Source organism: Neocloeon triangulifer, unplaced genomic scaffold (assembly GCF_031216515.1).
Source record: "Neocloeon triangulifer isolate White Clay Creek 2 clone unplaced genomic scaffold, ASM3121651v1 ptg000002l, whole genome shotgun sequence".
In the NCBI taxonomy this organism is placed as follows: Eukaryota; Metazoa; Arthropoda; class Insecta; order Ephemeroptera; family Baetidae; genus Neocloeon; species Neocloeon triangulifer.
Window position 1 is genome coordinate 9,295,643 of NW_026775545.1, and position 23,827 is coordinate 9,319,469.

At 36.1% G+C, this 23,827-nt stretch overlaps 1 protein-coding gene across 11 annotated transcripts in view; it reads left to right on the plus strand.

The window, feature by feature from the left end:
- LOC132205142 (homeotic protein antennapedia-like) overlaps positions 1-23,827 on the plus strand; it is a 110,565-nt gene that overhangs the window by 46,548 nt on the left and 40,190 nt on the right. For 6 of the 11 annotated variants that reach the window (XM_059634040.1, XM_059634041.1, XM_059634038.1 and 3 more), the window contains one exon: positions 4,180-4,320. The exons of the other annotated variants lie outside the window; for them this stretch is intronic. The gene's annotated coding sequence lies outside the window, so the exon portion shown is untranslated. The remainder of the gene's footprint in view (positions 1-4,179; positions 4,321-23,827) is intronic. 11 annotated transcript variants of the gene reach the window in all.

Sequence of the window (23,827 nt, forward strand, 5' to 3'; positions counted from 1 at the left end):
GAGGTGGAGTCTCTTCAGGCTACTCCAATATGCGAGCATGCAATTTCTTCCACGTCAGTCATGTCAGTTTCCCACCTGCTTTTAGCGGCCATTGCTCTCTCATTATTTTAAAAGTATCTTTAAGCTCCATTGGCAAACAAATTTAAAAAAAATTTAAGTATGATTCAAAATATTGTTTTATTGGATTTACAAAATTAAAATCAATACAAAAATAGATAAACCCTCTGGTATATCTTTTTTCAACTGGGAATTTTATAAACAAAATATACAATGAATTTTATAAACTATATATAAATCGATAAACTTTATCTCAGTCAGTAGCATCAATAGCAGAATTTTGGGCATCAAAATCTTCTTATTCTTTGCAATTCCTTGCCCGTTTTTTTTTTTTATTACTTTGAAATCACCTTTTTCACCAGATTTTAAAAATTTCAAGTTTAGGGAATTGCAATTTTTATTGTAAAATAGATTTTACCTTGAAAGAGAAGAGAATTAAGGAAATCTGAAAAATTACATGAACTCTTTCACAAACTAAGCATAAAAAGAATGCTTTTTATCATTGGCCGTACTGGTCTGTTCAAATTAAGTGCATAGATCATGTATGTAAATAGTTCACCATCCGATTAGCTTTCATTGGCAACAACTGTAATTACACGCCCCTGGCAGCAATGAAAGCCTTATCTAATTGCTCATAAAGTATCAAACTCATTATATTGCACAGAGCACGCGACCTGCGGCCGACTATAAACATTGTATTATTCATTGAGAGGATCGTTTATTAGTTATTAGGCGCAATTACACATCACTCAATCAAGTAAACAAATTGATTTAATGGCAGAGTATAGAAAGAAAATATAAATATCCGACGCCATCGTTCAAGTCTCGAGTCTGCCGCATCAACAAGTGTGTGCTCGTCCTGCGATATGGTGCTTCGACCAACACACGCTCTCCTTTCGCAATTTATAAAATCGCTCGTTGAGATCTCCTATTAATTTGAACAGCAGCGTGTAATACATAAATGCATGGCTGTACGATCCATCATCAATATCCGCGTAGCTGTTTTTCCCCGTCTCCGCAAGATTTTCGCAACTCAATTAAAAATTTTAATTAAACTCGAACCATCTTTCTTGGCACGACTCTCTTTCTTTAATATCGATCCTCTCAGTTTCTAATTTTGGAAGGAAGATTTCGTTTCGGCTCACTAGCGAAGGAGGTGAAAATGTTCATTAGGCACGCAAAGTGCTGCTAATTGAGCCGCCGCTAATTAGAGATGACCGTAATTCCGCGAGAGGCGAGATGCTTAATTAGATTACCAGAGACTGGTCGCGTCGGTCTATTGAGGGACAAGTCGCTCGATCTTTTTTCCATTCAAAACGTGCTGCATTGCGATTGAGGTCGACTTCTTTTTAATTACTTTCTAAATTTTATCTCGTCCACATTCACGGCAGCTTGCGTGTTGCAGCTGAAGTTGCTCCTGAATGGAGATACGTTAGAATCAACGTGCCAAACTGAGAGACGGCGGTCCTTTGTAGTCTATTTTATATCTTTTTATTTTTCAATCAGAATGATAAACGCGGTCGAGCTATTTGTTATTCATATTCATCGCCGCGTAGGCGTTTTATTTTAATAAACGAGGTGTTATGTTTTCTATATCCAGTCACGTTACACCGGTGCGGAGGATTTAATTGGCCTGCTGAGGCGATCGGAGACACAGTGGATGGGTGCCAGACGGGTATATAAGAAATTGTTCCATTATATTTATTTATATCAAGTACACACGCTTGGCGCATGTCAATTTTATCTGCGGAGATCGAGGTGACAGGCCGAAGAGCGAGAAGAGGGCAGAGGTCGACAAAATATAGAAAGGAAATTAATTAGACAACGCCAAGATTTTTATAATATTAAAACATTAAGAAGAAATGCAAAATTTAGTTAACACAATAATTTTATATATTATTACACATCGACATACTTTAAAATAATATTTTAAACCTTTTTGTAGTTTTACGTAAAATTTTAATCAAATAAACTATTATAACATATTATAATGTGTATGAACAGGACAATTGCACATTCTATAAAGTTAAATAAAAAATCGAGTCATAAATACTGAATTTTGTATGTATCGATGATGTATTTGGGCAGAGAATGCCCGGTGGTAAATTAATCAATAAACACAATTTGCAACTAAATACTAATTTTTTTATAGTTATGAGATCACTCCATTTATTATACAAATGTTTTTACTGGTTTGATCAGCCAATTGTGTAGTGGAGCATTCATATTTCCATGTGTACTAATTATCGTTGTAATTAAAAAAAATGTTAACAGTTGAGCATCTGTTCCTCTATGTATGGCATAATGATTAATTAATGCAAAATGAAAAGCATCAAACATTTTAATTAAACAATTATATTGAATTAAATGACACATCGAACTGTATTTTGAAAAATTTAAATGCTGGCACATGTTCAAAAACCATTTTAAAAAAACCTTCAGCTGACAAAGGATTAGACACGTGTATTGTTGTATACTTAAAAATTTACAGCTCTGAGCAAATGCGAGTGATACGCGTTTGAATTAAATAAATCCATCTGTGTGTAATAAGTGCGACCGTGGTGCTGTTGCTGCTGGTATAACGTGTAACCCGAGCGGCTAAACACACGTGAATTGCATATCAGATTAGATGCATATCGCTGCAAATACATGTGCATGATAAATACAGAGAAAATACAAAAACACACACGCTGGCCGGCACAAATGCACACACACTCGACTTATATACGAGCACCACTGATCTATTTATTCAAATGCATTCGGAATTATCTCTTTTTCTGCGCGCCTGTTATTCTTGCGCCACGAATAATATATTGTAAAGTTGGTCTTTCTGAATGTATATATTCCGATTCTAGACCGATCATGAATACATTTGCATATGATTAGCTAACTGTTTGCGTTGATTCAGAGTTCTACGTCGTTCATCGCAAGGGCAGGAAGGGTAATTAATTTGTGTTTTATTGCGACGAAGGACCATAACTGACTGCAAATGTTACTTAAAGGTTTGGCTACTATTTATGTAGAGCAAAAGAAAGGGATCTTAAATCGTATTTGAAAATTTAAAAAAAAAATATCAACATTAAACTTGAAACAAAAAATTAAAAAAGCAAAAAAATAATGGTTCCTCAGTACATTAATATGACTGAAAATGTATTTAAATGCACCAATAATCATATCATGGTATACTTTTAAATTCAGCAAATTAAATTGGTAAAAAAAACTGAATTTATAAATTTAAATTTTTTCAAGCTAATCAATTTTAATATGACCACGTAAATTAATATGACTTGTAAATTGTTTGTTTCAATGGTGGGCCAGCTTGTGACTCCATTCAAAAAATGTAAATTTGGCAGACTTGTCTTCACGTTTCCCGGCATGGAGAATTTCCCCCAACTTGCCGTCGGATGATGTATAGCATGCCTCTTTCCCACCGGGTGATTTGCAAATAATAATCACTAGTAATTACAATATTTAGAGTCTCACATTAAGAGTCCGCGCGACGTAATTAATTTAGGCGAATAAATCAAGCAGATAACCCGCGAGAGAGAGAGAGAGAGTCTGGAATCTGAAACGAGCAGCCACACACGACGACGAGCCATTTTCCTCTTCGATGGCGTCCGAAAGGAATATTATTTTTAAATTTATAAACGCTCGTCACTTCTCTGACACTTGTTGGGCTCTCGCCCTCTAGGTACAAAGAAGAGGAGCCCATAGTGGGATGCGCACCCCTCTCTTGGTTTGATATGGCAGAATTAATAGAGAAAAAGAGGCACTCGAGTGTGTATAATAGAGCGAGAGGAACATAATGTAAAACCAAATTGGTCTGCAGCTACTTTAATAATATGCTGCCAGGGCTTGATTTATGATTTCCTCAGGGTCTATTGCGCGCTCTCAGCGCAATCATGGTCGAGAGCAAATGAAAAACACCGCGCGTTTCATGCCTTTCTTGTTTTTTTATTCGCCTGCACGCAGCAGAGGAGTGTTTCAAAATTATCCGGCGTACAAATGAGCACACAATGGTGGCCGAAAAGATTAAATACAAATTTAAATATCTGGCTAAACTTTGTGCTCAGCAAATTTTAATAGTATTTTTATAATTAATTTTTTTCCATTTTGTTCCAGGTGAGTCATCTTTGCATACTCATTTGCATGCAATCGAAGAAAACACAGACCCTGAAAGCAAAACATGAAAAAAAGAACAAGCGCATCTCCTTGATTAACACACCCTGTCGTTTCCATATTTAAAATGCGACATCTTCTCTGGTGAGTGTATTTTTTTTCAATTGAAAAATTCTTGGCTGAGAATAAAATTCCTGCGTATTTATAATAATCGCGAGAACAAACCGTAATTGTTGTTGAGAGGATAATTCCTCTCAAGCTAAAGTTTAATTAAATCTCGGCGCTTTACTGAATGTACCGAGCAGAATTACATACATAGCTCGTTGTGACTGCCGGCGATTTTCTCTCACACAGGATGAGAAAGAAAACATCACGAGAGAACCTCTATTGAATTTCACTTACTTATATCCTCACATGCACACATACATATATGCTGTGTATATATATTTATTTATTTATAAAGGCAAACAATACTGCTCGGCTACCGGCCTGGAGAAGTACAAGAGCGTCGAACAGAAAACGGTGGCAGCTCTGGGGCCGAGACGATATTCTTTTCTCGTCCAGTGTTGGTGTCACAAGGGCAAAAGTTTAAAGGTCGAGCGTTCACACTCCATGCATGCGGTGGACATTGCCAACTAGCAATTTTCAGTATTTATTATGCAGCTCCGATTATAACTCAAACTTAACAATAACATTACAAAATCGATTGCAGTTAGCTTTAATTTACAACAATAGAAGAAATATAAAATTTATTTATGCTCAAAATTTTTCTATATTTAAAAATATATAAATTAAAAATTTTTAATTCATAAAAATTTTTGATAATTAAGTAAATTTTTATGATTATAAATGTATTATTTTATCTCAGAGATTTTAATTATTGTTTTGAAATACGTCAAATTGTTTATTTATTTAAAAAAAATTAGACATCAAACAAATAATATTTGTAACTGTAGTCCAAAGTCATGTAATAGAAAATACCATAAGGAATTAAAATGATGAGGAGTTAACTCATTGTCTTATATTGCCTATTAATTATTTAATACAAAACTCAATAATATGAATTTGATTTAATGAATAAATGAATAACCTTACGAGCACAGTGCAAAGGGTAAATTGATGATCCACAAAATTTTACTTTGCTTTTAATCTAATTGCAAATTAAGCTTATTGGTTTTCCGCAAGGCAATATCTTTCCAATTATGCTTTCTTCTTGACATGAATCCTGGAAAAATGTAGACGAATTCTATTTAATCTACTCGCGCCTCTCCATATTCAGCATCCGAGAGATGTCCTTTTAGTTCCCGAATTTTCCGTGTTGCGGCCGGCCGTTAGTTTGTGCTCTCAACGACAGAAGGCAACACACAAATCACATCCCACAGATAAATCTCCCCCATGGCTGCTGGCTGCCGCTTTCAGCCATATAAATTTTCCCCGCTGGCTCATTTTACATCGCTGCTGAAAAGTCTCGACGCTTTTCAGCGAACATACCAAAATCCGCCTAATGGAAAATAACTTGCTTGTAAATCTATATTTTAATTAGTAAATTTCTTTAATTACTCTAACCTGCATGCGGTGAGAGAGATATATACCGTTTTAATTAATTTAAGAACGGCTTTACTTATTTAACATGCACCGAAGTGCATAAATTAAGAAATTTCTCTAGTGTGAGACTCGAGAAGCAATTTAGCATATGGAGGCGTAATCATCACCTTTCCGCATACCGAAACACCGTAATTACACCTAAACGGTCTAAAATACACAAAACAGCGCACTATTTAATCTACCAGCCAAAATATATAATTCAGTGGCAGCTCCCAAATAACAATTTCCAGCGGTGCTAATTGCCGGGAGGAATAACACCGCAGAGAGAATAAAATTACACAATTATATTTTCGATGCACGGCCGCCGTGCATTTGAATAATAATGGAGGCACAAATTGCTGTTTGATAAGCACACGAATTATGTCGTGGGAATGAGAAAAGCTGTCACCATTTCACACAGGCCGCAATTATTTATTACACGCATGTATGCGGTGGTGGCGGCGGCGGCTATTTCGAGTCTGGCGTGTCAGGAGCAAATATAACAAAATGTTCTTTCTAGTCTCGCGCGCGCGGTAAACTCTCGCGCCGTTGCCATGGCCGGGCGTTAAAATATGGCCAACTTCTTCAATTTTGTCAGCACGCATATTGTGCATGCGAGCACCTTGACAAAGCGAAGTACAACCACCATTTCGTGTAAATATCTTTCGAGCTGATAACCCGTGCACAGGAAGTAAGCATGCCGCCCCCAAGCCACGGTCTGGAATTTGGTGTAATGAATTTTTTACAACAGACACATAAAGTTTGCTCGAATTTTTGCATAATCTTATCAGCGACAGACGAATGAAAAATAAAAATGAGGACAGTATTTTTCATTTCAGACATCTTAATTGTTTAAAAAGCAGAGATATCAAATTTGACGTAAAACACTGCGCCATGTTTTTTTTTTTACGAACAAACATTGTTTTGAGATAAGATAAGCGGAATAGAAACCAAGAAAAAACTTTTTTTTTTTAAACTTCTAGCGTTTATTTGTTCCATTCAACAACAATAAGTGGTAGGAAACAATATTTCTATCAGAATAAAGAGTATAGAGAATTTTTTTTTTTCAAATATTGTTTCATTTTAATAAAATTAGTTTTTGCAGTTAATTTAAAATAATTTAAATGGAATACTTCTAACTGAAAGCGTTAGTTCAGGGCCGCACATGAAAGAGGGAGTGCAAGTGGCGTTAAGGAGAAGCACATCTGTGCAGCGGAGGTCGATGGCAGAGGAGATAATAATGAAGCAGGAGCCGCGGCAATAAAGAAACCGAATGTGAAAGTTTTATGTCTTTGTTGGGTGTCACTGATATAACCATAAAAACCATGACCATGCCCAAGGTGAAACTGTTTTACTGCAATCCCAGTCATAAAACACCCCGTCAAAACACTCGTGCACCCTGTTTACGTCACAGACAAACAAACAGATTTTCTGCTTTATAGACTGAATTGCCGTTAGCAAAATCGATAATTTCAAAAATATATTTCGCTTGTGATGATTATTTTAAAAGATCAGATTTTAGAAAAAAATAAAAATAAAATAATAAAAAAAAAGAACATCTCTACCCCAATCAGCTCCATAGCCCCTGTTTGGTAGGCAATTTTTTGGGCACATCTGACGAGCGGGTTGAAAGGGGTTGCCATACAGGAGCTGCTGAATTAATTAAAAAAATTTATTATTAAAAAGAAGCTAAAATTTAAATTATTTTTAAAATTAAAATAAAAAATAATCACTAACCAGGATTCTGAAGAAATTCCTTTTATTTTCGTTTGTGTTTGAAACTAAATTCCTTGAAGCCGTGTTTGGAGAGAGACGAAGAGCCGCTCTTTTGAGCCAGCTCGCGGTGTTTTCGGTGATGCTGATCGATTTCTTCGCTGCTTCTTCTCTGGGCTGAGCCAATCAGTAATGCCGGGCCGTTTATCTCTGTCACTCTCTCCCTTATTGTGACGTCACTCGCCCGCCCGCCTGAATCATCCCCCGGCTGGCTGCCGGCTGGCTTGCATTATTATTACTTCAACTTCTTCTTCTTCTTGCAAACTTTCCATCCACTCCGCCAAAACACCCCAACTAATCCACGCACAACGCTGTCACCCACCCGACCGCTCTCCCGCGAGAGCGAGCGGAGAAAATGTCACACAGCAACGAAAGCACATAAATCATGGTATCCTGAACAAAACTTGACATGCAGAAATATTCACGGCGTTTTCAAACTCCGGCGACGCCACCGCTGCCGCGGGCGCGCAGGGGGCTGAAAAACAAAAGTGCCACGCCGAGTTGAGTTCGGTCTGCAGGGTGGCACTTTTGCAGCCACACACACGCAGATATAGAAAGAGCCACCTTATCTAATCTGCAAAAGTGCTGCTCCGTACGCTTAATCCAACCCCCCAAAACTTTCTGTGCACCGCTCAATTCATTACAAATTCATTTCGAAAACAGCAAAACTTTTGGTCAGGTCGATGACATGCTGCAAAAGGGGCGAGATTTTCAAATAGGATTAAGATGGTGAAATCCAGTCAGGGGAGTTGGACTAAACTTATTTTTATATTATTAAAAGACATATTATTTTTGTAATAATAAAATACAATTTATTATTTTTTTATTTACTTGTTTAATATTTATCATAATTTTTTTAACAAAATCAGTGTTATTTAACAAAACTTGTTGTAATGATCTATAAATTGCACATAGAAACACAAAATTCCCTTAGGTGGAAAAAATGCACACTTTTTTGTTCTAAATTTTAATTATTTAAAAATAAATACTTGAGGCCATGCTAGTACAACTCTAAATATTTAAAAATAACTTTTTTTTGTCTTTGGTCTGTGCTTAGAATGAAATAATTACTTAATTTGATCCTATGGGCTTATATTTTTAAAACACAGATATAATAGATTAAATTGTCAAAAGCAAATAATATTCACTTGTGATAAAATAAATTCCGATCGGTAGAAGTTTGAATTGGACGAATATTACACTGAATGCAAGGAAAATGGTAAAAATGCAAATCTAGATGCAAATTAGCTCTGGGTGATGCAAAAGTCATTAACTGGCTAGGTGCTGCTGGTTCGACGAGAGCTCTCCCTGCCTGCTCTCGGTCGCCTGGCAGCTGGAATGAATATACGGGGCTCATTTTGTATGCGCATCAGGAATAAATTTGATATTATTCCCGGCGTGAGTTCTACTCTCCGGCGTTACATTTTCACAAAGAGAGAGAGCATCCAACTCCACTAGCATGTGCATGTCTTGGACAATTATTTCCCCAAAGGCTTTGTATCATTTTGACACGGGAGTAGGGAAACGTGTTCCTGCTTAATCAGCCGCCTGCATAAATCATCCACGCAAATTATTTTAAATTAGAGAAAGAGAGACTCATCACTTGTCTCCGCACTTGAACACACACACCCTTTCTCCGTAATTACCAACACTTTTGCTTTTAATTATTTCAAACGACGCTGCTGCTGCCGGGATTGGATTTTTTTCGTCTCTGCTTTTCTTGAATGCTTATTTTAATCGCGCTCATCAGACTGTGGATGAAAAATGGCTGCTGGAGAGACTCAGCACTTTTTGAGTTGGCGCGGTGGGCTTTGTGTTATATTCAGACCGTGGGCTAGGACGGTTATTTTCGGCCACAGGAGAAAGATCAATTGTTTTGTTTATCCAGATAAAATAATACTCTGTTCTTTTCTTGTGTTCCAAAGCTGGACGCCTTTGTTTAAATGTATAAAAACAAATATTTATATTTAGTATTAGAAAAGAAATTGTTAAACCATTGTCTTGAAAAAATAATTTTGCCTCTTTTTCGTTGCGTCAAAACTTTTCTGTCAGAGGTTCTTTTTCCTGCACGCTGTGCAAAAGCGTCCGTTGATCAAATCTATATTCTTTCTTTTTCCCTCACGCCATTTTTTCTTCCAGCTCTTCCTTCGCAGTGTGCGATTTTTTCTAATCTGCACAAGAGCAGGGCTGAATTTTTTCCCTTGGCGTGTGAGTCAGAAAACGGACGAGTTTTTTCCTCCACAAAGGCCAGACCAAATAATCGTCGTTTTGGCAACGTTGTTTCACAAAGAGTTTCTTGGTCTCGCGTTGAGAGCTGGAGTGGTGCCAGTTGAGCATGTCACCCTGGGCCAGAACCCTCCGAATATACCTTGCAGAAATTATATTCTCGCTATGAGAGAGGGAAACGCAGCAGTCGGTGCACAAAAATAAATTATCCAAGAGCGGCGGCGCGTTCGTCCCTATTAAGCTGTTGATGCGCCGATGAGCACCAGCCTGCAGACTGAAAAATTTAATTGATTTTAATTGGACTCTGACGCATCGCCAGGCTACGTGCTCGGAACACGCTTGACAAACTGGGCGCCGAATACCAGCAGGCGGTACATGTGAGAATAACTTCACAATTAGGGCTAATAATATTCAGCTTTATTGACAATGATGTCACTAAACAAAATTTCAAATACAAATTTAGCAATGAATGTTTCAATATTTTCATTTAGAAATTTGAATTAAATAATATTTGGATATTAAAGTCAATTACTTTATTTTAATTTATTATTTTTATTAATTTCTGTATAATTGGTTTCTGAATTTTTTTATCAGTATAAAGTATAATATAATTGTATCTCTGCAAAAATATGCTCATTGAATACAAATTCAGAAAGCTTTATTTTGTGCAATTTGAATAATAAATACTGGTTCTATTCATATACTTGCTCAATTTGGAGGTAAATAGTAAATCATAATTTGTGTGTTACACTGCCATGGGTTTATACGGTACCATTAAAATTGTCTTATTAAATGTATCAGTATAATTGATTGGAATTGTGAAATAAATATGGAATGAAATTGAAATAGAAGAAAATATGATTATTTTGAAATAATTGTGTAGTTTATTTATTTTATTTGTTTAGATGATATTTCATTTAGCAAACTGAGGAAACGTTTCGTTGCACTGAATTAGAATCCTCTGATAGTGTCTGGCCACTAAACGCATAATACGAATATACGGGTGAACATTTTAATAACAAAAGCAATGGCCGAATTTGAATTTGAAAGGGTTGAGCAGCCCGCTGGTCTCTCTGTTATTTCTTTGTGGAAAGAAGCAGCCGCGCCGGCAGCAGTCGGCCAGTTTCTTATATATTTCTTTTCTTTCGGACGCCGCTGGTTGGCTGCTCCTTAATGAAGTTTTGAGACGAGACTGACAGGCATGAAGCATTCAACCGACCGTAGAATAATACAAAATAAAAAAAGAAGGCTCCTTCCTGGCACATGAAGGATGGACCCAAATTAATCACAAACTCACATATTATATGTATACCTTCGTCAAAAATTACTATATAGGAAAACATATGCTGCAGGAACCCAGCCTTGCTCATTTGTTTTCTGGCGTGCTGACTTCATTTTTGGAGCCGCTCCTCCTCCACCTCCTCCCATAACCGTCGGTCGATCTCGCCATCCGCCTGGAAAAAGTCGGTTGGATCAAATAAATTGCTTTTAATTAGCCGGCAAAATATTACGCCACGTGCACCAGAGAATCCCAACTTTCATTCCACCTAAGGGCTAAAAGCCAAAATTTCACGCATTTTTTCATGCAATTTATTTTATTTTGCAAAATTTTGGCTGGTGAAAGTGACCAAACTATTTCCGGACTATATGATACATTATTGCGTATTTAAAAATATAAAAATTAGCCTATTTTTTCGTCTTTTTGTTCCTATATAGCTGAACCTCAATTAAGTTGAAAAAACTGGGTTAAATTAATGAAGTAATTTCAACCCCTCAATAAGTTAATACAAATACTAAAAAAAAAAAATCAAATCTCAGGGTGGTATATAGGCTCAAAGTTATCCATATTAAATTAAATCTACTTTTTAACAATTCTAAAAAAATTGCAAAGGAAAAATAATTTTTTTAAGAATCCTTATGCTGGGAAAATAGGATGGTTTACTTTTGTTAGACCTTATATAAATTGTGCGACTTTCACTTTTTCGTGTGTTACTTGTAAACAAAAGTCAACCGTTCTTTGACGAAAATCGTCCCTTTCGACCCCTCGCTGCCCCCGGAGGCGGCATTCCACGCCACACGGCAGCGACCCCCGATTCATCAAACGTCACTTTTACTTTGTCTATTCAAAAAAATCACGCTGCGCACACGTGGAGAGATTTTTTTTTCACCTGGGTCTTTTCGGAATATTTGTTATTTCGGAGTCGCTCAGCGGCAGGCTGCTGCCCGGGAGGATGTCATCATTATATAATATTATTTTTTTTCATGCCGGGCCATTTTACATCCGAGAGAGATGATTAAACGAGTGTCAGGCTTCTTAAAATGACGCGACGCGCTCTCCCCATTTGAGTGATTTACCTGGGCAGGCTGTGACACATTGTGTGGAACATCCTATCCATTCGGCTGACACTGACTGATTTCCAGATATTTTCAAAAGGGGGCCTTGTGAGCTTGAAAAATCACCGTGCACTCCTCCGTATTGGCTGCTTTTTTCGCTTCGAATTCCTTGGAAAACTTATCTTGAGAGGGATGAACCGGCGGCCATCAGTGTAGCCAGGGGTCGGTCACATTGCTGGAAATAATAAATGTGGTACACTCTTTTGGATTAAGAAATACACAATAGGAAATTTCTGTCCCATTATTAGGGTTTTCCCCGAATAAGATGGCAAAGGAGAGATTGAATGGAGGAGAGTGATTTTTCATTGACAATTCAAAAAAGATAAGAAGAATATGTGGAAAAAGATTTTTTTGAGTATTTTAGAGAGACAAAAATTATTGTGCTAGCCATGATTAATATATATTTTTTTTTTTTTGCATCAAGTTTTATCTCAAGGAAATATCAAATATTTTAGTACAAAAATTAATCTTTTAATTGCTATAATTGTTGTATTATTCCATCATCAAGTTCTCATGAAATTTAATTTTTAAAAGCTTTTAATTATGTCAAGCATTTAAAAGATAATATCAAATAGAATAATTTTATAATTGGATTAAAAATGATTTTGAAAATTTTCTTTCCTCACGAGAAGAAAAATAATTCAACCCTTTGCTTCACATAAATCACGTGTCTTTTGCGCACGTCCTAAAATAATTTGTTCAATCTTTCGGGGACAATATTGCTCATTATTATAGAGTCTGCGCTTGGCTTTTTGTCGCTCCTTCTTTTAAATATGATTTATCGCAGCCTTGCTACATGAATTAAATAAAAGCCGCTCGCGCTGAAAAAGAAAAGTGTCTTCAGCAGCTAGCGGATCCCTTTGTGCGCTTCTTTTCTATTAGAGATGTTCATCTTTCCTTTGTACGATTTTCGCCCCTCGCGCTCTTTTTTGCATCTCTCCGCCCGGGGCGGCCATCCCACAAAGCACCGTTCCGAAGGAACAAATTCCGTGCAGTATTTTTTTTCTTTCACTTTGAGACGAGAAATATGTTTTTTTCGGGCAAGAGACGCTCGGCTAAAATTAGCAGCAGCACGTTGGCGTATACGAGGGACGCTTAATGAACGTGTGAAACATGTGCCTTAAAAAATTGGAGCCGTCCTCGATCTCTGCCTGCACCACTAATCAATGTCTCGCAGCGTCTGATTAGTCCTTGTCTCTTTAAGGCTCATTTTTATCAAAACCGAAATAGAACACGAGCACGGCCCACATGCAAGTGGAAAATGGGGATTGAGATAAATCTCCAACTTAATTTGGTTATTAAGAATAATCTTAGAGGAATAATTTTATATAGAATAATATAACAAACACAAATTGAACCCTCCGGAATTCTCTAATTAAGAGAATTCCATGTAGAGTTGCTAACTGAGAAATCGCCAAAACAAGAATATTAAATATTTTTGTGTAAATCCATTTCATATTGAATCATTTCGATTTTAATTAAACTATTAAATGTTTATAACAAGTAATACAATTAATCTTATTTTGGTGACTACAAGTTTTGTAAGAAGGCAATTTGATTTTTCTATAAACTACATAATTAAAATGGATGAAGTATTGTTTTTTATTTATATTAAAATATATTATATAAAATAATTAGATTGTAGACTTCAGTATGAAATCAAAAAAGTGATGGGGAATACTTAAATTAAATACATTATTTTAATACTTAAATGCAAACTAATTAAGAATAAAAAATTAAAAAATTAAAAATATATACAAATACTAATTGTAAAAGTTTAAAAAAATTAAAATTTTAAATTAATAACAAATTTTAATACACGTCTCAAATTCTAAGAGCGTTTCGTGTTATATAAAATTAGTGATTGATGTATTTCCATTTGGGGTGAATTTATTTATAACTGCTTTTCGCCGGTGATGAGGTCGGGGTGGCGAGAGAGATAAGCCTTTTCCGCATACACACTTTTATATGTATGCATATGCTAAGGTACGTCTCTCTGCATGCATATACTATAGGAGTGTGCACGCCATGGCACCGCCAGTCAGCGCGGCGGGCAAATCCAATGTGAACGCTCACAAAAAAGCGGCCGCCGCGTGAGTCGGAGCAAAGACATATGGGCAGGAATACACGAACCAAACAATCACACGTGAAAGCAAAAGTTATCGGCGCTCCGCAAAGTCTCTCTTCGAGTTTATAATAATAAAATTGCCTCCATTAAATTGTATAAAACAATCGCGAAAATGATGGATTGCTTTGACTTTTAAATAAATTGAGATCACGCGAGAAATACTGGATTTTTTAATGGAAGATTTGCTGATAAAATTTTCTCTCCGTTCGATATTGACCCAAAAATATGCTGACGCGTGTATATTTTGCAACGGAATTTCACAAAATGCTGTCGCACAGCTAGAAACTATACGCGTTGACACAAACTTTCTACAACATGTAATCCAGTGATTAATTGCCATCGAAACTTTTTAATGCCAATTAATTAGAGAAAATTCAAAAATAGACTTTGTGTATAGCCTCGGCGAGGCACCACTAATTAAGCCAACAAAAGGCAGGAATCCCGTTGAATATAATCCAAACGTTCGCCGCCATTGTGCGTGAGTTAGCAGTTTGGAGAGTTTTTGAAAAATTGATTTGAAACTTTTCTACCTGGCATTTAGACAGCTTTTGGGGCTCAACCATAAATTATATCCACAACACACTGCAAGGTCAAAAATCGTGGGTCCAACTAAATAATGTCTTCATTATGCTGCGGTAATGCGAGGTTAAATCAGGGGCCAACTCTCAGGCATTTTATTCACCTATGTGTGCACCGAAGGACCGGCTGCAGATATTACACGAGAGAGCTTTACAGGGCTGAGCTATCATTTCGTGCCGCCGAGCCATAAATCTTGGCCGGTCTGGATGCACGCGGCCTTTCTCTGATGATATTTTCAAAAACCACCCCACAACACACCCACGGTGAATAAAAAATACCCCAACAAGGCATACATAATAATAGAGTATTAGTTTGGCGCGCTGCTGGGGAGTACCAGAGAAACTTTTTGAACACAGCCAGGTGTTTGTGACGCTCAACATGTATTTTCCTATACACATAGTACAGAACCGAAGGTGTCTGACCGAAAATTCTTTTCGATTGTGTGTGTTATTGAAACGATCGTTCGTGGAAAAGCGTGAAATTGGTGGGAATTCTTGCACCTGGAATTTCCTAATTTAATTCTTTCGCCAGTTTTCATACTTTTTTCATAAATTTTTAATTTATATAATACATTCCTGGATACAAACTTCACAACTTCAGAAGTAATAATTTAACCATTCATGAAAAAAATAGGAGCTGAGAATGCCTCAAAATTTGAATTTTTTTATTCTTTAAAATTTAAAAAAAAAATCTAAACAGAGAAAATTTCCAATTGCAATACTTTTTTATGTCATAGTAATGGAAATTCAAAATTTAAATGGCATTATATTAAACAGAATAAAAATTTGGAAAAATTTTTAAGCTCACCTCCATGAGCAAAATGAACTTTGCTAATTCTATTTCAACGCGGAAACTACAAAGGGACATCATGTTGAAAGTGCAATGCAAATTCATTATTGTGAAATGAAGACAACACCCAAGTTAATGTTTAGCAGATAAGGACGTACATGACTCTAATTACCACCGCTTCAAGGCTATACTTCAGATTCACTCTGCGCAATTTCTTTTGAGCTTTTGCGGCGCACATTGGTTATATTCTTTTATATGTATTTTCCAGCACCCATATCAGAAATCGCTTCCTCACTACTTGGAATAATCGTGCAGACCAATCTGATTCAGCGCCAGCTGCTGCAACTCAATTTCCACCTCCGAAGGGCGCTCCCATATACCAGAGCCAGACGCGCGGGGTTCAAACTAGCCCTTTATCCTTATATTATGTGTCGATTATTTTAGGGTGTGGTGTCGGTCTGTGTGCGTGCATATCTGCCAGTTATCATCAGAAAAAAGGAGCAGCAATTATGTGTGTTTAGAGAGTGCTCGGCCGCGTGTGCTGTTTTGACCCTCGGCGATTCGGAAAAAGGCTGAGAGAGGAGGAAAAGCCGCGGCGTATATTTTCCATCACGATAAGACGAAGCCGCCGCCGACCGACCCGAGAAACACAGAAATGTTATGAAAGTGCGCGGGGAAATTGAATATAATTTTAAATTAACACGCCATAACGCTTTAAACTTATCATGGCCGCTATATATTTTAGTAGTATGGTTTGGGCATAAACAGCATGGAAATAAATTTTAATGTGGTTGTATAAAATACATGCTGTCGTGTTTAATGTGAAAATTTGGTGCAAACGATGTCTGTTTAATTTTTGGACATGTAAATGTTATCATTTCAGCTGGTGTTTTTAGTATACATTTTAAACTTAAATCAATATGAAGTAATAAACAGAAATTTTCATCAGGTTTATTGAAAAAAATAAAATTAAAATTTTAAATATATCCGTGAATGATAAATTTATTTCCATGCAAATGTTAAATTGATTTAAAATTCCATTTTTTTTTGTTACTGTCCTATATGTCCTGCCTAATAAATTATTAAAATTCTATTTAAAATCGATTCAATTTTGAAACTTAATTCTATTCAAGTAACTTCTTGCTTTGTAATCTCGGTTTCATTTTATTAGACACAAATTGAGTTTCAATTAGACACAATTAAATGCCAGTCAGTTCGAATTGTCATAAAACCCTTTTATGACGTCAACGTATATAAATTTAAATTTCAAAATCTTAGACAAAATATATTAAATAAACATTTAAATTTAGAAATACAAACGAATAAGCCAATTAAATGCTACATAATATCTCAAATTTTTCTTATTATCAATATAAAAATTCACAGAAAAAAAGTGAAAAAAATATTCGCATCACCGTCTTTCACGCAATATTATTTTTTTCTTTTTTAACATTTCAACGCCTCATGAATTTATTGCTGCAAGTCAGTGAGCAGCAGCGCATTTCTCATCTCTCCTCCGATTTTCCACCCAGCCAGCAGATTTGTTGGTGTGTGGTCCGCACACCGCTTGTGTTTGTGAGATGGGCCGGGGTTTAACTTGGATTAATCGATTTCATTTGTACAAAAGATCGCAGCCTGAACATGCAGGCAGCAGTACTTTTTTCTCCTTTTTCAAAAGCTCACGGTTGACGCAGTATAACGAAAACTCGCGGGAGGAATAAAAAGCCACGCAGTCCAAGGAAGAAAAGAGAGAGCTGCTGTGTATAGAAAAAAGCAAAAGGTATTTTCGGCGGGCGGAAAATATAAATAAAAGTCACTCTCTCCGCTCGAGGGCGCGGAATCATATCTTTTACGAAAACGGTGGTGAGAAAATGCGCTTTTGCCTTCGTTCGACTCCCTATATAGCAGAAGCTCTGCTTTTTTCTCTCTTTGAAAAAGCGCGTGCTGGTATGACTCGCCATGCAAATTCGGATGCGAGTATATATCAAAACGAGCCGAGGAACATTATTCACATAACTGGTGGTACGTGCCGCTGACGCCTTTCTTGCAACCATAACAATTCAGCGCATTTCGCCAATGCTACGTAATAATATTTGCACGTCAGTCGATTGTTGCCCGCGACTGTCCATTATTCGGAGAGGAATTGCAACGTGCAGATTTCAGCAAAAGTGCACATTGCGCCAAATGGCCATGCAGTTTCGAGTTATAATTGCATTTTGATTAATTTCTCACTCGGCTATCATCAACGTGATTTATTATCACACAGAAGTCAGCAAAAGATAAATAATTTTGCAATTAGTTGCAAATTGTGTTTATTGATATATCACAAAGGCAATTGCTGCCCATAACGGGATACATCATTCATACATTCAAAATTATACAAATTCAATACAATTGAGAGAAAAGATGAGAGTTTTACAAACAAAGTTTTACATGCGAAATTTCACAAACAAAATTTTCAATTACAAAATATAAACACAAGAAAAATAACAGTAGTCAAGTTCTTTGGACATTTTCTTTTTCTTTTTCTGGATGCTGAAAGCTTGCATTTAAATGACTGCCTGATACTTCCAAATGCCGCTTTCTTTGTTCTTTTTTTTGCTCTTACTCCTGGCAAAAAACTGCAGCTCAAATTATGTTTAGTAAACAGGCTTTTTCGTCTTTGATTTGAGCCTCGCAATTCAGCTTTTATTATTCCAGATCAGTCCTTATTCAGTTTTTTATTTTTTATTTATTTTTTATTTTTAATATGTGATTTCATTCATTCAGCTTATACTGGTTCAAATATTGCTGCAATAATTTATTTTTTAAAGAGTTAATATTTTCATTTAAACACCAACTTTGCGGCAGTGCATTCCAAAGGCGATAGCTTGTCATTCTGAAAGAGTCATCATTGCAATCAAAAGGCGGAAGGAGAAACAATCTGTGTGTTCTAGCAGCTCTGACTTGATAGTCATCGCGCAGCAATAATAATTTCCTTAAATAGGGGGGGCTGTTTTCATATAATATTTTGTGTGTCATCAACAGAGTGTTCAGCTTCATTCGCTCCTCAACTTTCAAAATACCTGCTTTAGCATAAAAAGGGGTTATGTGCTCACCGAAATTTATATCATAGACATATCTCAAACAATTATTTAATGCCACATCTATCCTTTTAAGTCGCTCCTTTCTCACGTCGCAATAAATTATGCTGCAATAATCAACATGGGGCAGAATTAAACTTTTTAAAAGTTGTAGCCTAATTTTTTCAGGGGTTAAAGCACGAAATTTATTAAGATTGTTCAATGTCCCATACACCTTCTGGCAAACTGAAGAAATCTGTTTGTCCCAACGAAATTCATTATCAAAAAACACTCCCAAATTTTTAAAAGTTTCAACAAATTCGACTTCAGAGTTACCCAAAAACAGCTTTGGCAGGTTGCTAAAATTAATTTTTTGTTTCATGCGAGGCGAATGAATTAACATAGCTTTGGTCTTGCTTGGATTTAAGCGCAGCCCGTGTTTTTCAGACCATTTCAAAACATCCTGTAATATTAAATTCATTATTCCAAAAGCATCGTTCAGCTCACCTACTCCGCACTCAATATATAACTGAACATCATCTGCATAAATATGATATTTGCATCTGTTTTTGAAAATCCTATTAATATCAATCATATAAAGAGAAAACAAAAGCGGGCCAAGAACAGATCCTTGTGGCACACCACAATGTAATTCATTCCATTTAGAGAAACCACCATTCTGGTCTCTCACAGCCTGAGTTCTTCCTGAAAGATAACTTGCAAACCATTTCATTACAGGGGGAGAGAAATTAAGCTGAGACAATTTTCTTTTCAAAAGGTCATGATCAACTGTGTCGAACGCCTTAGAGTAGTCTAAAAATACCATTAAAACAACTTTTTTCTGAAAAAGAGCAACACGAATGTCTTCAGAAATTTTAAGCAGCGCCGAAGTGGTGCAATTATGTTGACAATATAAAACAAAACGAATTTTTTTAGTTCAAAATGCCTTTAAATAATGTACACTGTAATTCAAAAGATTTTAAACCACAAAAATGCGTCTCTATATAATCAATTTTTTTTTTTTTTTTTTTTATAATAAAGGTATTTTTCTATTTTTATAGTTTATCATAAATATGGTCTGTGCTTGGTTTTGGCTCAAATTTTAAGATATACATTCTCAAAAAATTATTACATGGTTTTCATTGTGATACTTTCCAGCGCCACAAAATTTGGGAATAGTATTTTAGATTATCTTTAGAAATATTTTATCAATGCTACAACCTCTTTTCTTTATCTACTCAATCTGATATATATGATTAAAAATTTCAATCATAAATGATTCTTGTGCAAGGTGTATAAAAGTTAGTCATTATAAATGTTTGATTTATTTTAATTGTATAACGTCTATAACAGCCTCTATTTCAGTAGCCCAAGAGCATTATAATAGATTTATTAGTTACCAAAAGCAGTCAATGACACTATTCTAGTGATGCGAGAATGACGATCATGAAATAAATTATTTTCAAATGCTAAAATTATGTGAAAACTTGCAAAATGCAAATTTAAATAAATATTGAAAAAAAGGTTGTTTAGTAAATTAAACTAAATAACTTAGTTATGCGGTTATTATTTGTATTGTTATGAAAATTATTTTTAAACGACAAAAGAAAGTGTGCCGGTTGAAGTTTGTCAGGGTGAAGAGAATTGCATTTTTTTTACGTTGTTACATGAAATCGCTCCTTGGAGTTTTCCTTTTCCATTATTTTTGAGCGACGTCGAAAAAGGGTCCAATATTATTTGGCCGAGAATCAGCAGCGACAGGAGCGAGCAAACGCGCACGGCGGCAATATCTCTGCTCACTTGTGTATGAAGAGAGATAGACACAGCAAGGCAATATTTTTCCTGCCCGCTTTTGTGATGATGAAGAAAGTTTGGGAGCTGGGATTGATACAGCCAGCTGTGTTCACACCCTGCGTGCCGCTCCGCTTTATTATGGGGTGAAAAAGTGCACACGGCCGCACTTTTTGATGTCTCTTCCTTTTTCCATTTATCTGGAGCGGCACAGGACGCGGCGCAATCCTCTCTTGTCGGCTTGCGAGAGAGAACGAGTCAGAGAGGAAAAAGCTGCTTGCGACTTCATAAAATCCACGCAGGCACAACTGCCAAATAAATGGAAGGCAACCGTCTTTCAGTATCCGTATGAGAAAAGTAAATAAAAATATAAAAATCATCTCGAACCAAATTAAGTATTTGACTAGAACAATTTTGTTTTTTAGGCTCTCTGACTATTTTGAGACTTAAAAGAATGGTGAAAGTTAGATACATTTCTGGAGGAAAATTACAATTTTGAAGTAAAAATTACGAATTATATTTTCGATTTTTTTATCACATGGCTCATACCTTCAGCGAAAAAAGAGCCGTTTTAATTTTGTCGGCAAAAATAAATAAAATTTTTACATCCCTAATTATTTCTACAAAAGCGAATTTTGATCGTTGACAAAAAGTAATAATATTGAAGACGTAGCACGGAACAATTTTCACTGAGGAAAATCGATTTGATTTATGTTTTGCAATTTTCGATACGCGATCTGCACTTTTGATGAATTATTCACATCTCAATTTCATTTTGGCCCTCTCCGCATATTCATTAGATCGCCATCGCGATGTGGGGGTGCCGCGTGCATTATTGTTATGACGATTTCCTCCCTCTCCTTCTTCACGCCGGGGGTTGAATCATGCCGGCCAGGCGAGGGTTCATTATTCATTATCGGCGGCGGTCTGGACCCTCCTTTTTCCTTTCGGCGTGCAGCACGATGCTCCGACAACACACGCATGCAACGCGTTCAGTGCAGCGAAAGTGCGTGCGGATCAGAGGGAGAACGCGATTCGGTCAGCTCAAGTTGACTTCCGGCTGGCGAAATAAATAAAGAACAAGAGAGAAGCGAGAAAAAACTCGTTTCTTTATCATTCGAGGGAGACTTTATCACAAGCTGATAAATGATATCAGCATTTAAGTCATGTAATATGGTACAATTACATTTTAATTTTTTTTTTAAATAATTAAAAATCTTCAAACTAAAGGTTTTAATTTATTTTATTTTAAAACTGCTTATTAATATAATTTTGTATTTTAAATTTTTGTTTAATATTTGCCTTTTAAAAATATTAAAAGCTTAAGTAAATAACCATAGTTGACAAAAAAATTAACTTCTTGATATGACTAAGAGAGTTGACATATCAATATAAAATGTTTACCATATTACTTTTTAAATTCACCACATGAAAATGTACTGCACAGTGTCCGTTATCCTTCGAGTGCTTGTTGTTTTATTGATTCATCCAGTGTAATGCTTTAAATCATTTAATTGTCATTCAAATAATATTAAATTTAATATATAGTGTATTAAAAATTATGAAACGCATTTGGATTAATTTTCAACTTATTATGATCAACCGAAAACCTTGAAAATTAACTTTTTTGTCTTGAGAAGATCTTTAATTTGTAAAATACATATAATTTTGTTCCATCAGTGCACCAGGCTCCAGGCTAAATCCACCCCTGCTCTCCGTTGCTCATTGTCTCCTACTTACACTCTAATTTCCTTAAAAGCCCCGAACTCGCCGAAATCCTGCCCACCCACTTTGTTTCCCCGACGCTTTCCGTCTTTCTCTCTCGCACTCTTTTCTCTCTTCCCTCGCCTTAACTTTGAAAAAAAAAATCGCAGCCCCTGCGCTGGTGTATAATAATAATTCGGCGCTGCCCTTTGGCTTTGGCTACGGACGGCGAAGTGGCTCTAGGTTTGCAGGCAGCAAGACTGATGTCGTCCCCTGAGAGCGCACAATAAGAGCGAGGCCTCGCTAACATGGTCGCTTGATTTCGACTTGGCTAAACCCCATCTCAGGGGACGCGCTAGGGGCTGTGTCTGCATGGATGCCCGCTGGGGGTTGAGGGGCGGCTAACTCCGCGTCACACTCGGCAGAGACGCCTTGCATTAAAATGGAGCGACCCAGGTCAAAGGCTGCTTTTAACTAACTGAATTTAAATTTGGATTAATATAATGAAAAATATTAGATAAAATGTATAACAATAAATTTACTTTGAGAATTTCTTAATATCAATTCAAATTATTTAATTTGTATAATTCAATAAAATTGAATAACTGATTAAAATTTCAAAAACTCTTGGCACTCTTTATAAGCTTCCATAATAATTGACTGTTCACTCGATAAAATTCAGATTGATTGTATATTTTTCTAATATATTTATGAATTGAGATTCCAAGTTTTCGTTTTGTCTAAAGGAATTTTAAATGTTTACTAAATTTCCTTTTGTGAAAAAAATTTAGCATTTCATCATCATGAGCTTAATATTATTATCTGTATTTGTTTCAAATTATATAATGAATGAGTAATTTAATTTTTCACGAAAAAAACGTCGGATCGGAATTATTATTATTGTCATTTATGTTTCTTCAGCACTGCATTTTAACTGTTTTTGATGAGATGTACAATATTTATTATTGATGTTGTTTTCTATAAACAATTCATTTTTAAATATAATCCTAAAAAAAAGAAATTAAAACAAAGAAATTTTAAAATATAATCTATTAATATTACATAAATAAATAATTAAAAAAAAACATTCTTATAATAAAAAGTAAAATAAACAATGAACAATGCTTCAATGCTTTTGGCAAATAATAAAATTTAAAATTGCAAAGCTTCTTATAATAAAATTTGCAATGGCACAATCGCATGAATTGAGCGTCGTGATTAAAGAGCCATCAATAATACGCGAATGCAGAACGATTTTGCTCGAAGCAAGAGAGCGAGCGAGGGTGGCTAGCCAGGCAACCAGCCCTCTCTCTAACTCACTCACCCCGTGTGTGTGTTGAAGTTGAGCAAGTGCTTTCTGCGACGCCGTAAATCAATACTGGTGTGCACCGTGGAGAGTGACTATGGCTCTGTGCGTCGCACCCCCTGGCCCCGCCCCCGCCCCGGCTGCCAACGTCGGTTTCCCACTTCATAGAAATTGAGTTTCAACCCCTGGAGGAACGAAAGGCCGCGCGCTGCTTTTTTCCGGCACCACACCAGCCAGCAACCTTTCCCTTTATATATTTTTTGCCAAAACTTTCCCAACAACATCTCTCCACCACTTTTACTTTTATTGCGCTCC